Source organism: Manis javanica, chromosome 6 (genome assembly GCF_040802235.1).
Source record: "Manis javanica isolate MJ-LG chromosome 6, MJ_LKY, whole genome shotgun sequence".
NCBI classification, from domain to species: Eukaryota; Metazoa; Chordata; class Mammalia; order Pholidota; family Manidae; genus Manis; species Manis javanica.
The window spans coordinates 17,674,426-17,680,425 of NC_133161.1; the positions used below are offsets into that span (position 1 = coordinate 17,674,426).

A 6,000-nucleotide genomic window follows, 5' to 3' on the forward strand; every position below is an offset into this window, starting at 1 on the left:
CCAGATGAACTTAAAAATTTTATTTCCAAATTCCAAAAAATTGTCCCATTAGAATATTGATAAGGTTTTTCATAAATGGATAAACTAATTTGGGAAGAATTACCATTTTTGTAGTATTCAGTCTTGTTACCTAGAAGCGTGCATATGTCTCCATCTTTTTAAACTTAAATTTGTAAGTGGTGACTATATTTTGCTATTTTATTTCCCAAATTATACCAACTTTATGCTTTTTAAAAAATGATTTCTGCTTTTACCTCTGCCATTCCATGCTTTCTAATTCCCTAAGATTTGTTTTATTCTTACTGTTCTCTTTTCTTTTCCCCAAATAAGAAGATTGCTTGAGTTAATGAATTTGCCTATTAGTAGAGCATTGGCTGCCTTCCATTAATTAGCCTTCATTGCTTCATAGTTGGTCTGTTTTATTATTTCCCCCTTGTTTTGTTAATTATAGTTTTGATATTCTGTTTGACTCAACAGTACTTTTAGAATTTTATTTTATCTTAGCTGATTGGGAGTTTAAGTTTATTTCTTTAAACTCTTATTATTTGGAGTAATAGAGGATGTGACCAAAAATACTAGCATTAGTAATATTACCAATAACTAACATATACTGAATGCTTATTATGTGCCAACCACTATAATAAGCTCTATAAACACTCATTTACTTCTCACAACATCCTAGAAGGTCACTGTTATTCATATACACATTTTACAGATTAAGAAACCAAGATTAGCAAACCAGAATGTGGCCCCAAAATTTTGGCACTGTTTTCAACCCTTATAATAATCTCCACCCATTTGAATCTATGGAGGTTGCCATTAGGGCCTAGTATTTATGATCAGCTTTAGAAATGGTGCATTGATGCTAGACAGGAACTCTGTTTATAGGTACCAACCTTGAAGTACATCCATTAGTGGACATTTCTTTTGTCCTTATTTGTACTGCCTGCCTCATCAAAAACAAAGAGATTTGTTAAAGTCTCAATAGATGTGCTTTTCTCCATTTCTCCTAGCTGTGCCTGGAACAAGTAAGCCTCTTAAATTTGTAGAAATCTACCCTATCATTGAGCTTATTTGCTACAGTTTCAATTCTGTCCTTTACTGTCCCCAAAGTGATTTTGAATGATTCTTTAAAAAATAGAATAAAATCAATTAAAAATTACTTTGCCTTTTAGTTTCCCTGCAATCCCTTCTTATCTCCGTTTGCATCTCACTCTGCTGCCTTTTCATTCTAGCGGCTTCCCTCAGTACTTGCTTCTGTTTCATGGAGGCTGTGTCTTCTTACAGACTGCTAACGATATCAAGTGGCCCTCTAAAGTTTTCCTCTGGTTTCAGAGATCTGCCCCTCCAACGAGCAGTGGGAATGACATCCTTTTTTCTCCCTGTGTTTTCTCTCTTTTTATTTGTCTCCGACTTGGTGCCCTGCTAAGAGACAGGGCATAGGAATACTCTTGACCGTACTCTCTGTCCCTTTACAGCTCTGTATCTGGCTTGTGAGTGAATACCCTAACTCCTACCCTGATTCCTAGCTCTATAAGGCTTTTTTATTCAACTTTGCTGAACAGAGGCAGGACCTCAGCTTTCACCACTGCTTGACTCTGATACTCACACCGGTGGGAACACCAAAAAGACAGTCTCCGCTTGCACGATTGAAAGAGCTCTTCCTGCCTCCACCTTGGCTGCCAACAGTTTTTCTCAAGTGTGGCTCTAGTATCCATGAATTTTCTGGGAATTTTTAAATTCTGCATTTTAGTTTTCATGATACTCTGAAAAGAGTATCGTAAAGATTAGTCTGTTTCAGTGGTGATTTGCAATGGAAAGATTTTGCATACAGCCAGATTTTGTTTTTTTTTTTTAAGTTACAGTTCTTAAAAAGATCTTGTTCTTAGGAAATGAACACTGGAGTGTTTATGAATTTCAATAAGGCCTGCAAACTACTCTCAAATGGTTCAGTGAACATGTGTGTGTATAGAGTTAGGTAGGTAGATAGAAGTACACTGTCAACGATTTGTTAACAATTGTTGATCTGAGTAATGGTTGTGGGGAGTTCTTTGTATTTCTTTAAACTTTCTTGTAAGTTTAAAGTTATGTCAAATTGGAAAGTTTTTAACAATGTCATGACTTTCATGGGCATTGGTCCACTAAGTTTTCTTGGAGTGTAGAAAAAAATTTCAATTTGAATTTATTCAAGTTGAGAAACATCAGTACATCCTCTGCTGTCCCACTAGACTGATCATTGGATGGACCAATTTTAGAAGCCTCAACCAGTTTATTTTCCTGCTTGGAATTTTCTGCTGGTTCCTGAATACCTTGTTCAAAGTGTCTAGTCTGGTCTACAAGACCCTCTGGAGAGCCCTTGCCCACTCCCACCTGCAGCTACTCCTTGCTTTTCATTTTAAAACATTATTTTTGGCTTCTTAGCAGTGCCCTATTATTGTTTCTTCTGAGATTTTAGTCAGGTCATTCACTCTGCATGAACTGTCATTCCCTAACTCTCCTCATCACACACCCTTCTTTCTTTAACTGAATAGCTGTTAATCATTTGTTAAAACCCAAGTCAAATACTGCCTCCTCCAGGAAGCCTCCCTTGAATTGTCCCAGGCTAAGTTTGCCTACTCTCAGCTCCAGCAGTCCCTGTGGCCCTCCATTCTAGGCCTCTACTGCTCTCTGTGTCTCCACCCAACTGTGAGTTCCAAGATAGTAAAGAAGTCAGCCCCCTCTCTGGGTCTCCGCATCTAGCATGGTGGCCAGGAACAAAGATGTTTCCTAAATGATGTAAGTCCATGGGTCTTAACTGCCCTTACATATATATTTTTCCATCCCAGCAAAGTTCCTGAACATAGTAAGTGCTCAAAGAAGAGTGTGTTGAATAAGCGAATGAATGCACAACTTTCATATATGCAGTCTCATTAAATGCTCGTATGCAAGACCCAAAGCTGAGAGAAGCCCTGACTGCAAACCTCCTGGCGTTATTTACCAAAAGCAGTGGGCTATTTCGAGTCAGAGGGGAGGCGACCCAAGGTGATGCACCTGCCTCACAGGTATGCATGTCCACTCATGGACTGAAGCCGGAAAGAGTAACCTTTTTGAAGGGCAATAATGAATTTACTGGAGCTCAAAATAAGTCCTGAGATACCTCTTCTGAATCCTGCCTATTCAGCAAGGGGTTAATGGGAGCTTTCAAGCAAGTAGATAATTAACAGGATTAAATCTCTACCTGTCAATTAAGCCAATATATTTGAGTATAATGCTATTTAATTCTGTAGCAGGAACAGTGCAATAAATCAAAGTTTACAGATGTCTTCAGCAAGCCCTTGATGGATGAAACACTGTAACTCAGAGGTGCATAGAAAATCTCAAATAAGATAACCTCCCATGTGATTAATATAGCTGTCTGCATTGGCATTGGCTCCAGAAGGTTCTAATCCAAACATGTTTAACACCACATACTTTATTGTGACAGATTTAGACACCTGAACTAACTAACCAGGCAAATGGTGCTTAATTATACTGACTCATTATGGCCCTCAGCAATAAAGCTGGGACACAGAATTATGGGCTAATTCCCACCTCACAGGGTCACATACAGTATAAGCAGCCCCGTGTCCAGAGGGCTTTATAGGTCTGGTGCACAAGGCACGGGGTAGAGGAGCAGTCCGATTCCTCTAGGGAACACTTTTCTTCTCTTTATTCACTGGGGCTTGTCTGCAGGCCTCATTCAGCCACCAAATGTATATTTACCAATCAGAAGGCGAAAGACGCAAGTAGACATGAATATCTCTATGAACACTTCGTCGTCTAAAAATCAAAGAAAATTGAGGTTCAAATCTTTTTTTTTTTTTGTATACAAAGGATGGTAGCTACAGAAGTACATATGCAAGGCTGGAACTCTGTTGTTTAAGAGGCTAAACCAAATGCTTATCAATCTTGTGTACTTATTCTGGGATGCAATCCAAAAAGCACGGCCTTCTAAAGAGGTATGCAGATCTGAGTAATCAGAAGTGGGCTAGGAACCTCCAGATATAAAATTCAACTCCCAGTCCTGTCTCTAAGTTGAACTTATACAAAGGGGACCTCTCTCTGTCTCATCTGAATGTCAAAATGTGCAGAATTCCCAACAGGATTAAGCTGTTTGACTCCATGTGTGCTTACTTCCCAGGGTAACCATGAGGAGTGGGTGTCAGTCATTGCTGGCTGACTGACAGAAGAACCAATGAGGTGTGCCATGTGTGTGAAGATGGTGTGAGACAGAAATGAAGTGTGACACTAGTCCCTGCTCTCAAGACACACCTCATTTATTTGGGGAGAGCAGAACAACACACACTGAGGATTACAGTTATGGTGTTGACCGTACGTGAAATAAGAGTTCAGTGAGGAGGGAATGGGCCGAAACCAGTCAAGAAAGCCTTTGTGATGAAGGTGAGCAGGAGATGAATGTTAAGGAAAGGGAAGAAGAGCTTGGACAGGCGGAGGAGATGGTGTAGGATGCTCCAGATTGTGCGGTTGCCCATTAGTGGTGGGTGAGATTGGTGTGATAAGACCACACCTGGAAAACCCCCCAGAGAAATCTGAAACCAAAACTCATGGCAAGAGAGAGACACTTAATGTTATTGGATAAAGATGTGACAACGTGAGAGAGAGTTGGAAGAGCCTGCATCCAGCGCAGCTGTGCAGAGTGGACTGGAGAAAAACAAAATGAGCCGGGGCAGGCAGATGGGAAGTTATGCAAAATCTGGGAATAAAAGCACGAGCATCTTGTCTGCAGCAGAGGTGGAAGAATTCAGACAAAGGAATTGATTTGGGAGAATCAAGTCACCACATTTCCACCTCTCTCCTCTGCTCTTCTTACTGTTCCTCCTCCCCAAGGATCGACTGAGCAGAGAGTAGGACGTTTGTTGGCTGCCATCGGCCACAAGAGCCAGTAACCTGGGCTCCGGCATCTCTCCTGATCCTCAACAGCTTAGCCAGCCGTCAGTGGGGAAAAGCTGTCAGTGTAAGAGGCTGACCTTCATCCCACTGCAAGCAGGTAGTCTCTGCAGAACCGAAGCAGACAGAAAACTCCTGAAACAAACTCTGAAAGACATCAATTCTGTATTTAAGGAAAATTAATTTTCTGGATATGTCGCAAGGATCTGATATAGTGCCTGCCACTTAATAGATACTTATTAAGCATTTTTTGAACAAATGGCTGAGTAGATTAATTGAATTTGCATACGATAATTTTTTTCTCTCATAATAAAACAGGCCTTCTGTGAATCCCAACAACAGTCCAAATTGCTGTGGCCTTGGGCAAGGTATTGCGCCTCTCTGGGATTCATTTTCTCATCTGTAAAATGGGATGATGATGATGATGATAATACCCCACACTGTCGGCAGGGCCAATGAGATGAAGTATATAAAACTCCTGAAAAATAATCATAATAATAAATCCCATGATGATAATGCCAATTAACGTTAAATGCTCACTCCATTCTCTTTCCATAATTAATGGATTTCACTGGAGCATTTCTTGGTTACTAATTTCAAAGTTCCTAATGACAACAGAGCTCTATTGTCACATCGGCAATTGTGAGTTTTCTCCAATCCCTTTGTTATTAGAATTTCAGTTCCGTCATCAGTCATCTGATACATTTAGTCAGCTTCTATCTCCTAGCTGTATTTTCCAGTTTTTATTTAACAAAAGAATCTTATGAACAGGACAAATCTTGTGGGGTTTTTAAAAAATTATCTTTGGGTAGGCTATATATTGGGTCAAATATCAAAATGAATAAAAGCCATACATTGAGCAGATTGACTCTTACCCCTGTGCTCGCCCCCCCTGTTCCTCAGCTGCTTGCCTTCTCTGGGAATCATTATTATTATTTTCTTACATATTCAGTTATTTCCTTTCCTTACACAAAAGGTGGCATACTTTATAAAATGCTATGAATCTTGCTTTTATCATCTAACAATCCATCCTAGAGCTCTTCCATATAAGAACACACCATTTCTGGATATTTT

The 6,000-nt window shown here is 39.8% G+C and overlaps 1 long non-coding RNA gene across 8 annotated transcripts in view; it reads left to right on the top strand.

Moving 5' to 3' along the window:
• LOC140849850 (uncharacterized) overlaps window positions 1-5,441 on the top strand; it is a 28,607-nt gene extending 23,166 nt beyond the window's left edge. For all 8 annotated transcript variants that reach the window (XR_012132097.1, XR_012132098.1, XR_012132101.1 and 5 more), the window contains one exon: window positions 4,160-5,441. This is a non-coding gene — a long non-coding RNA (uncharacterized lncRNA). The remainder of the gene's footprint in view (window positions 1-4,159) is intronic.
• Window positions 5,442-6,000: the final 559 nt, after the last annotated feature.